Source organism: Symphalangus syndactylus, chromosome 2 (genome assembly GCF_028878055.3).
Source record: "Symphalangus syndactylus isolate Jambi chromosome 2, NHGRI_mSymSyn1-v2.1_pri, whole genome shotgun sequence".
NCBI classification, from domain to species: domain Eukaryota; kingdom Metazoa; phylum Chordata; class Mammalia; order Primates; family Hylobatidae; genus Symphalangus; species Symphalangus syndactylus.
The window spans coordinates 28,476,640-28,487,708 of NC_072424.2; the positions used below are offsets into that span (position 1 = coordinate 28,476,640).

At 43.7% G+C, this 11,069-nt stretch overlaps 1 protein-coding gene across 8 annotated transcripts in view; it reads right to left on the reverse strand.

The window, feature by feature from the left end:
* Positions 1 to 9,659, reverse strand: part of ADD3 (adducin 3) — a 134,244-nt gene extending 124,585 nt beyond the window's left edge. The window contains exon 1 of one of the 8 annotated variants that reach the window (XM_055249520.2): positions 9,414 to 9,659. The gene's annotated coding sequence lies outside the window, so the exon portion shown is untranslated. Of the gene's footprint in view, positions 1 to 6,567; positions 6,696 to 7,206; positions 7,614 to 9,409 lie in introns of those variants that run through there. The other 7 variants (XM_055249512.2, XM_055249576.2, XM_063626185.1 and 4 more) reach the window with 7 other exon arrangements.
* Positions 9,660 to 11,069: the final 1,410 nt, after the last annotated feature.

The following is an 11,069-nucleotide window of genomic DNA, read 5'->3' on the forward strand; positions in this document are numbered from 1 at the left end:
CTAAAAACACAAAAAATAGCCGGGCATGGTGGCGGGTGCCTGTAGTTCCAGCTGCTTGGGAGGCTGAGGCAGGAGAATGGCGTGAACCCGGGAGGCGGAACTTGCAGTGAGCCGAGATCACACCACTGCATTCCAGCCTGGGCAACACAGCAAGACTCCATCTCAAAACAAACAAACAAACAAACAAACAAAATCAAACATTCTAATACAAATATCAGTGCAGATCTAGTTTTTCAAAAAACAAGTATTTTTAAAGCAACGAATTTCTAATTGATAACGTGTACTTTAACAACTAATAGCTCCCAATTATTAAATGTTGAGTAAGGTTTGTCACACTTCTATTTTGAAAATCTTTATTTGAAATTTAACAAGCAGACAGTTGTGGAGAAAGAAAAAAATTCCTTTTAGTGCAACCTCCAGTTGAAAGCTAAAATTTTAAGCAATCAGATAGAATTCACCTTAAAAATTCTACCTTCCTATCCTGGCCAACATGGTAAAACCCCATCTCTACTAAAAATACAAAAAATTAGCCAGACGTGGTGGCCCATGCCTATAATCCCAGCTACTCGGGAAGCTGAGGCAGCAGAATCACTTGAACCAGGGAGTCGGAGGTTGCACTGAGCCGAGATCACACCACTGCACTCCAGGCTGGCGACAGTGCGAGACTCCGTCTCAAAAAAAAATTCTACCTTCCCTTAGGAAAGTGAACTCAACTCTGACAATAAAAACTGTAAAAGAAGGCCAGACGCGGTGGCTCACACCTATAATCCCAGTACTTTGGGAGGACGAGGCGGGCGGATCACCTGAGGTTGGGAGTTCAAGACCAGCCTGACCAACATGGAGAAACCCCATCTCTACTAAAAATACAAAATTAGCCGGGCGTGGTGGCATATTCCCGTAATCCCAGATACTTAGGAAGGCTGAAGCAGGAGAATCGCTTGAACCCGGGAAGCAGATGTTGCGGTGAGCTGAAAATCGTGCCATTGCACTCCAGCCTGGGCAACAAGAGTAAAAAACTCTGTCTCAAAAAAAATAAAGATAAAAAAACTGTAAAACAAAGGCAAGGTAAGAGGTACACTGTTTTTACCTTTAAAAAGTTGGCTGTGGAAATAAGGAATACGAACAATGCATCAACTTCATTGCAAATCCCTTTCTACCTCCCATTTGTGCAGCTCAGGCGATGAAGCATTCCACTCATCCAAGGCACTTATGTCCAATCACAACTCCATTTGAGCTCTGACCATTCATTGCCCTTTTCCAACCACTTCCTTAGATATTAAAAGGCTGACCTTTTAGAATTTTGTCATGTATTAAGACAAATGAGAACAGAAGTCATGATGCAGCTAACAGTTGCTCACTCTAACTTCCTAGGGCATAAAAGTGGAGTGTTCTCAGAAGTCCCTGGGGAGGCCTTGACTTCCAAATATACTTCCTTAGATATACCAAGTAAGCCTAACTATCTTCTCCAGGAGGATGAGTAAACCCATCTTTTTGCTCTAGCATTTAGTCATTCTAGCAAATCAAAAGATGACAGGATGAGAATATTGTATGGAAAAGGAAAACGGAAATGCTGTCCTTGCTCAGTATGAGCCGAGCCATTGTGGAAGAACTGCACAGAAACACTGCTAGCGGTGACAAAGATATACACCGAGTTCCCATGACACTAAAAACTCAGCACTTCTCCAACCTGATTGCTTTTACATTGTTTGAGTTCCACCTCCTCTAGCGGGTGACCAACAAACAGCCATGGGAGCAGAGTTAAACAGGCTGAGTCATTCACATCAGCACCCTCCTCTTCCATTCCATCTGAAAAGGTGAGCACTTCCCTTGGTGAGGGAGGGGAAAGTAAGAAATCACAAGAATAAATTTAAAGAGGTATGGAAGCTTAAAAAAAGAATTTCGTGTATATTACTTGGAGTTAGGTTATCCTGCTTGATCCATTGCTTGCCTTAACGTATCTGTGATCACTGTTATTTTATTGCTTCACTAATATACTTCTAGAGACATTGGTTTTAAAGATATTATGTTACTGTCCTTAAATTTCTCAGAAGTGTTTTCACCCCCTAGCTGGTTGAGGGAAATGTTTATCCTATGGAAATTGCATACGCTCACTGCAGAAAAAAATGAGTTTCATAACCCTAGATTAAAACCTTAGCCTTGGCCGGGTGCAGTGGCTCACGCCTGTAATCCCAGCACTTTGGGTAGCTGGGCAGGGAGGAACACTTGAGGTCAGGAGTTCAAGACCAGCCTGGCCAATATGGCGAAATCCCATCTCTACTAAAAATACAAAAATGAGCAGGTCGTGGTGGCGGGCGCCTGTAATCCCAGCTACTCAGGAGGCTGAGGCAGAACAATCACTTGAACCCAGAAGGCAGAGGTTGCAGTGTGCCGAGATCACGCCACTGCCCTCCTGCCTGGATGACAGAAAGAGACTCTGTCTCAAAAAAAAAAACAAAACAAAAACCTAAAAAAACAAAAAAACCGTAGCCTTGTTTCTAGAGGTAGTCATCTTAAATGCCAGTTAATGTACTGTGTACAAACCAATCTCCTCAGGCCCATTTTCATTGAAAGAAAAAAAAAGTAAACATAACATATGGTGCTGATACAGATCAGTCTGACATCAAGTAAAGGCTCAATTTAGATCTAACCTTACCTTAAAGATATAAACCAGGCCTGTGGCTCATGCCTGTAGTCCCAGCTACCTGGGAGGCTGAGGTGGGAGGATGGCTTGAGCCCAGGAGTTCGAGACCAGCCTGGGCAATATAGTGAGAGCTGTCTCAAAAATACAAAAAAAGAAAAAAAAAAACGATATAAACATATGCCAAGGCCTATACATGTTGTACAATAACGGTTCAGCTTTTAGTGGAGTTAAAACTAAGCGATATTATCTTCAAGAAACAAACTTACAAGAACAGTAAGCCTTTTAAAATCAAAGATAGGTTTCATCCATTTAATACCTTTTGGTGATCATGCTACTACTATTTGGATTATGCTAGACAACTCTGAAAGCCGCATTCATTCTTTCAGGTTTCTAAGATACTCTAAATTTATTCCTTCAATGCAGTTAAGTAATGTCCTAGAAGCCTGAAAGGGATTGTTAATGCAGCTTTTCAAACATACTCAACCAAAAACAGTTTAAGGAAACAAGGGGCTCTGATTCTCATTATCTGTGCTACCATCTAAGACTTTAAGTTAAACAGTACTTTCTTAACATTTAACATGTTTTCAACTGTGCAGTTCAGTTTTGAACTTTGAGACTGGTCCAGATATTCAGCAACATTAAAATACACATGAAATAAATAAAAGATCCACAAACCTTTTTTCTCCAACACTTTTTTTCCCACATAAAGGTATTACTATATGCATACTGTTGGTACTCAATAAATATTACATTAATATACCAGGTGAATAATTTTTAACTTTACCTAAAAGGAAGAGAATCCCTCAAGTAGCATGGTTTGACATACACATACATACATACACACATCCATAATTAGCTACTTCCAAGAATAAAAAATAATTATATTCATCTAAGGGATAACAGACTTTTTCTTTCAAGCAACAGCCAATGAAAGACTTCTAACCTGTATGTTTTAGAGGATTCTTGATATATACAACTCATTACAGTAAAAAATTACAGTAAAAATTTGAGACTGTCTTGGCATTTGGCCAAGAGAATTGAATCTCTGGCAGAACCTGAAAGACCTCATAACAATCTCACCTATAAATACTCTGGCATGGACCCGGAGTTCAAACCATTCTTCATTAACAAAGAAGACATAAAGTATTAAGGCACTCATTTTGAATCTCAATGACATGACAGTCTATGACTGTCCAATTAATCTTAAATTGGGTTTAAATAACTTCAAATAGGTCTATGTTTAAGAGGAAGAACAGCACTCAATTAGATATTTAAAGTTTTTTTAAAAATTCAAACTCTACATATTTAATATTTTCAAAGGAATCTGAAAAGCACTAATTATAACAAAAACAGTGTTTAGCGTGAGAAACAGATTAGTAACCTGTGTCTTCAATAAAGCTTGCACTTTCTCAATTCAACGCATGCTTGTTTTTAAGCATTTTTTCCTAACATTACATTGCACTAAGTTGTCAAAGGACATATCATCTATCTACAATAATTCTAAACATTACTTAAAACAGCTAATTTAGTTTATAATTTGTTTGACATATCAACTACAATGGTGAAGCAGCAACACACAGTTCCTTGAGGAATGTGAATGACAAAGTATAAGCCACAAGTTATATTTTTGCATTTAGGGTTCATTTTAGGAAGCAACTCAGGTGGTATTTAGAACAAATTTAAGTTAAAATTTATCTCAGGTTGATATGATGCTGGTAATCAGAAAGGTGATAAGGTTTACTGATTTACTGCAGAACTGGAATCTCCAATGGGAATTAGTGCCCTCTGGGCCACCTGGGGCCCTACATGTCTGGTAAGCTTCAAAAAAAAAAACACTTTAGTATCTTTAGTAATTAGAAAGATAGCATACTCTAGCACAAACTCTAGCACCCTAAACATATGTTGTGTATCAAAAGAGAATACTCTTTCAACGTCAAAAGGTGACTGTATTTAATGCAGATTAACCACCACTCTTTAGATGTAAGCACAACTTGGTAGTATTAATGCCAGAGGATGTGGTTAAACAAGACATGCACACCTGATAGTCTTGGGAATACTATGAAGACCTCTCACTGGTTTGCAGTAATTACCATGAGCTCAATAGCAACAAGGGGCAGTGGTTACATGGGCCCACTCTTGGGCCAGATTCTGGGTTCAGAACCAACCTGTGTCACCTTGGGAAGATAACCTCTCCATGCCTCTGTTTAGTCACTGGGTTGTTGGAAGGACTAAGTAAATTAAATCATATAAAACTCTTAGTGCCTGGCACAGAGGTTAGGCAAATAAATATTGGCTATTACAAATATTTGCTGAGTCTTCACATGCTGGGTAGCATGACCTAACAGCCTTCAAAAATATATGTCACTTTATATACTGATAATGATAAACACAAAAAGCACTGAGTACAAACCCTATTCTAAGCACTTTACATATAACAACTCGGTTAAGCTAAAGTTCTGATGTGACTGTTCCCCAACACGCTACACAGTTTGTTCAGAGCCAGGTTTCTATGCTTTTATGTGATTTCTTCCCTCAAACACTTCTTATACTCTGATGACATGCATACATGCCACGCAGTACTGCTAACCAACTGCTTTGAAATGGGAGAGATTAACCAGCTAACCACCTGTAGGCTTACATGTGACAAAAGCACTCAGACATGATAGGCCTACTTCAGGAAGCCTCAAAACCTCAGAAGTTGGGCACCACCCTGTATCTAGGTTTTAGGATTGTGTGTAGGAGTTGGGCTGTTGCTGATGGTATGTTCTCCTGGTCTCAAGACATTCTGGTTTTACAAAGACCAGATCTACACTTTAAACATAACTGAGCAGAATTCACATTCATCCCAGCATAATATTGAAAAAAGGGGTGAGACAGCAAAGTGTATAATTTTCTCCCTTTCAGTCAATGCTTGAAACTTACATTCCGAAAATACAATCCTTCTATCATGCAAAATATTTCCCAAGTGTCATATGATCAACAATGTCAAATGTTTACCAAACATTTCCTATCATATACGTAAAATGTAGCAATATATTGAATGTCTCATAACCAACTATCTCAAGAACTCCTTCAAATTATGTTTAACATTCAAAATGGATACACCCGTTTCTTCTTTAAAAACTATTACCAACATGCCAGCACTTCCGGGCACCTTAAGTGTTAGCACAGACTGAACTCTTCAGAAAGATGAAGAGTTAAATGTAGCGGCCTTTATTTTATCCTGGTCCTCCTTCCATAAAGTTAATCTGCTCCATTTAAGCAAAGGAAAATAAGTTATAATGCAAATGCAATATAATAGAGACTTCGATATAAAAACTTTCTACAAATGCTCTATTTATAATGTTCCAGTTATTTATAGGGTTAAGTAACTTAACCCTATAAATGGGTTGGTCCCATAACTTAATTACACAAATATTTTTAACAGTCAAGTATTTAACTTAAAAACGACAAATTGCACTGTACTCTTATTTTTTCAATCTTTAAAAACACTCTCACTAGGAGTCTTCTAAAGCCAAAATTAGGAACGTACCCTGCACTATGTAGTCAGAAGCCATTCCAAGAAAAGCAACCATTTAATACTGCTAAATCTAAAATCCTACATAATTTAACGTTAACGTCCACGCACGTGTATGTAGCTAGTCCCATACCCCAGAATCTTATCAATCCCCTCCCCAAACTTGCATATAATCCTCCCTCAAAGCCTCTTGGTTAAGTTAAATTCCTTAACACTCTACCAGGTTAATTGCAACAGCACATGTGCCAAGGAAATTAGTGGTTTTCCTTGCGCTCCCATTTTCAATGGGCACCTACTTGCAATTAAATCTCTGCAACAAAAAAGTTCACCCGAGGCCGTTCTTGCCATTTTAAAAGAGGCCCAGATTATGCTACCTGTCTGTGGTCTTGCCTGAGCTATAATAGCATACCTCCAAAGAAGCTGGACGTGCCCCAAACACCAGCACACCAGACCTGCTGCCAACTTCGCTTGTCACCCCTAGCAGGAAGCTCAACCTAACATGTATACGTTTGTAGGGGTGGTGTGTTTGTGTGCGTGTATGTCTGTTGGGGGGGGGGAAGCGGATTATAGAAGAAAGGTAACTGAACACTTTCCACTTGTAACAAAAAAAATGTTTTTTTAATGAGGAGAAAAAAAAAAAACTAAAACCAACATTCTCTCTCTTTCCTCCACCTTTTCCAAGCGCAGGAACCTCCCACTCCCCTGAAGCGCACCTTCAGGGCTTAAGGTCCCCGGGGTCACCTAAGCTTCAGCTAGCATCTGATTTTAGTACTCCCCGCCTTCGGAGGGAAAACTAGAGGACGCGCGAAGCGTCGGACCCACCCCGCGGCGCCGCAGGCCGTGCACCGCCGCCCCCGGACCCTCCCCCGCAGGTACGCTCCCCTCTGGCCTGGCCGTGGTCCCCACTCCCGCCCCGGAAAAGGGTTCACCTGAGGCCACAGGGACAGCCAATGAGAAGTCCCCTCGGCCCCGCCAGCCGCCGCTCCCTACCCCCGCGCGACCCCCGGTAGCGTCCCCGCTGCCAGCCCCCGCGCGGGTGCCCGCGTACCGGCCCGGAGGAGAGGTGGGACGACGGCGCGTCCTCTCCCCGCAAGATTACCTCGCAGCGCGTAGCCGGCTTTGTGTTTCCCCTCCCTCCTTCTCCGCAGCCGCCGGGGCTGCAGTAGCCGCCGGATCCGCCGCTGCCGCCGCCTCTTAAGCGCCGCAGAGCCCCAGAGGGTAGGGCGGGAGAAGGGGAGGGGGCTTGAGGAGGGAGGGACCTGTACGCCGAGCCCTGTGCAGCAGGAAGCGGCGACACCTGGGATGCCGACGCCTCTAGCTCTTGCTCTGTGTTTTAAAAAATCTAATTTAAACCCCTCTTCTTTCCCTCCCGCCCCTCCCACTGGCGACCGTTACGGGCTGGCGGCTCGCGCTCTGGCGGGACTCGCCGAGCGCCCCTCCAGCGTCCCTTGGTCCCGCCCCCTAACGCCCCGCCCCTAGGTCCCCAAGTGCCCCCCCCCGGTCACGCCCCCAAGGTCCGCCCCTCGCAGCCCCCTACGCCTCTGGCCCCGCCTCTTGGGCTCTGAAGCCTCCCGGCCCCGCCTCCTCAAGACCTCGCCTCTGGCAGCCGCGAGCTCTCTCTGGCCCCGCCCTGAGCGCCCCTCTAGAGCCCTGGCCCCGCCCCCGCAGCCCCCTCCGCGCCCTCAAGCGCTAAGTCCGTGAAACTGCGGCGGTGGGGGCCTGCAGGCCCTGCAGCCGGGAGGGCCTGGTTCGGGGCGGCTGCCTGGCGCCTCTTCAACGTCCTCCTCTGGCTGTGCAGCTCGAATCCACGGCGTCCCCGGAGGGCCAGAGGGGGAAACGACCCCGACAGAAACCCGACCGCGAAGGGGAGGAGGGGCGCCTCGTAAATGTCTCCCGCCCTAAATGAGCGAGCCCCCCACACCTACTCCCGAGGCTGAGCCGCCGCTTTGAGTCAGCCTCGGCCGCCCACACTGGCTGCTGGGGCTTTAGGGGGAGGCCACTGCAAAGGTTCAACCTCCGCACGCCCCCCATGGGGCCTGGACTTTGCTCTCAGCACAGCTGCCTTCGCGGGCGCCTAGTCCCTACAACCCCTGCTTCACCTCCACACAGGGGGAGGACAGGGGCTCTCGTTTCTGCTTCATTTGGACCTCTCGAGAGTCTTCACTCCCGCTTTGGCTCCCGGCCTCTGAACCTTATGAGAGCTCACTTCTTTGAGGCGAAAAGTCGAAGCATCGCCAAGAACCTTCAAAATGAATGCGGGGCCCGGCAAACTTTCCAACACGCAATTGCAGGGCTGTGGATCCATCCACAGGTGACACCGGGTCGCCCACCCCCGTCGCCCAGACATGTTTCTCACCCCAACCTATTCTCGAAATAGACCTCCCAGCGGTGCACACTTTTCTTTGCCACCCACGACTTCCACGTCCCTTCTGCACCAGTACACTTGCAAGCACACCCCTCCGAGCGCCATTCTAGTGATTCATGGTCCCTTGGGCCAACCCCACCCTAACACACACAACAAACTTCGTTCCCCACCCTTATCTCCCTTCGTTTCCAAGGCACTGGCGACAATCCACTTCATTTCCTTTCCTCATCTGCAGACTTGTCCCCCTCAAATACCTCACGCCATCCCCCTCATCTTCATCCCCTCCCTCCTCCCTAAAAATGTGCTAATTAAAATGTAGTTTCCTCTTCCCACATATGAAGTGTGGAAAATGAATCTTGTCTTGGCACAAACTGTGATGCATTTATCGTTTTCTCTCTCCGCTGGACTAAGGCTGTAGAAATTTTAGTCTACCACCGTCTCCCATTTGCTCAAAAATCCAACCATGCCTTATTATTTTTAAATACTCTTAACGAATCGTGGGGAAGACTTCCTAGTTTGGGGAAGAAAATTGTTTAGAAAATGCTCAGCCTGACATTTTATTTGGCATTTAAAAATATCTGCAGTATTTGAGAGAGATATTGGGAGTGGCTGGATATTTTCTTGCATTTAAAAAGCAAAAAAATGAAAAGCTTTGCGTGCATCAAGGTTAGCCTTTTTATGAATAGCAAAAAAAGTATCCTAAGGGCACCTATCAGCATATAGTCCCCCACTGTATTTTGCTAGTCGCAAATCTAGACACCCCCACCACCACCAAAGGAAGACAAATTAACATAATCCATTTTAAGCATGTCTGATGAACAGTCTTTTCCACGATCATTCCTTTTCTCACAGTTTCTGGACAAAATAGCTAGATAGAGCTCCTTACCCACCGAAGATCCAAAGCTTCCTTCTAACCAGGGTAGTAGATGTACGTGTCTGTCTCTTCTGTTCTCTAGGTGTGGATTCTGCAATGCTGCACAGAAATCCACTGCAGCCTCAGACCAACAGCAGCGGCGGCGGCGGCGGCGGCGGCAGCAGCAGCAGCAGCAGCAGCAGCATTAGCAGCAGCAGCTTCTCTCAATGCTGAGTAGTAAAGTGTTTGACTTAGTAGACTCTACAATTACCATTAGGCGCTTGCTTAAAGAGAGGAGGCGGAATCTTTCTTAAAGGAATGGGTTTTGTTTTTCCTCTCTAGTATTGCTTCATAAGAGGCAGAGAGGGTGGAATCAGGGAGTTTTGTGGACTGAGTAAATCAGTACAGCTGTGGGAGGTCAAGGTTAAAATTAACTGGGTGATTGAGGAATGGAGGCAATGATTTTAGTGTAAGTCAATGAAATGCTAGAAGCACCAGTTTTAAAGAGCCCTGCTAATTTCAAACATTGGGGTAATGGCAAAATAAAGTTGTATGCCTTGAAACTGATTAGTAATTTGTGCTAATATTTAATTTCCAATCATCGTACTAAAATAATAACTATGTAAAGGAAAGCTATTTAGTATTTAATATAAGAATAAAAAGAAAAATGAATTAAAACTCGTTTATGTGACTAGAAGCAATGGATTCAAGTCCTACCTATAAGCATACTTGGAACTTCAGTGAATACCAGTATTAGAAAATATACTGTTGACAGATTTCAATGCGTGCTCATGTGTTATAAAAATCACAATATTATATATAGAAAAAACAAAATATATCTAAAATAATTTTTGGATAATAGCACAGTATTATGCTATTTCAGTGGCAATTCAAAGGTCAGCAAAATTAAGAAACACAAGTGGATTGACTGACTCTAAGTGCATATGAATCTACTATTTACACTATTAAAATGTGTTGTGTCCACACAAGAATCTGCATTATAACCTTACATTTTATCTTTATATTACTTGATTTAAGCACTGACCAGTTATGTTTTTTTCTCTATAAGTAAATGAAGAGGTGTGATCTCAAAATATGAATAGAAAAAAATACAGAAAATATTCTGCCATTGATTTTCTTTGCACAGCTTTTGTTAATTCTGTACCTGTGTGATCTTGAACAAGTAAATAACCTTATTTGGTTCTTAGTTCCCTGTTTTGTAAAGTGAGGAAGTTGGATTGAAATTTCCCAGAGTCTGGCTGGCCATGGTTGGTGGCTCACGCCTGTAATCCCAGCACTTTGAGAGGCTGAGGCGGGCGGGTTACAAGGTCAAGAGATAGAGACCATCCTGGCCAACATAGTGAAACCCTGTCTCTACTAAAAATACAAAAATTAGTCGACTCACTGCAATCTCTGCCTGCTGGGTTCAAGCGATTCTCCTGCCTCAGCCTGGGACTACAGGCGCATGCCACCACGCCCAGCTAATTTTATGTATTTTTAGTAGAGACGGGTTTCACAGCGTTAGCCAGGATGGTCTCAATCTCCTGACCTTGTGATCCGCCTGTCCTGGCCTCCCAAAGTGCTGGGATTACAGGCGTGAGCCACCGCACCCGGCCTCAATTTTTTTTTTTAATGCCTCCTGTAGGGAGAGAATTAAAAGAAATTAGTTGCCCAGTTTCCTTCATCTGTTTTT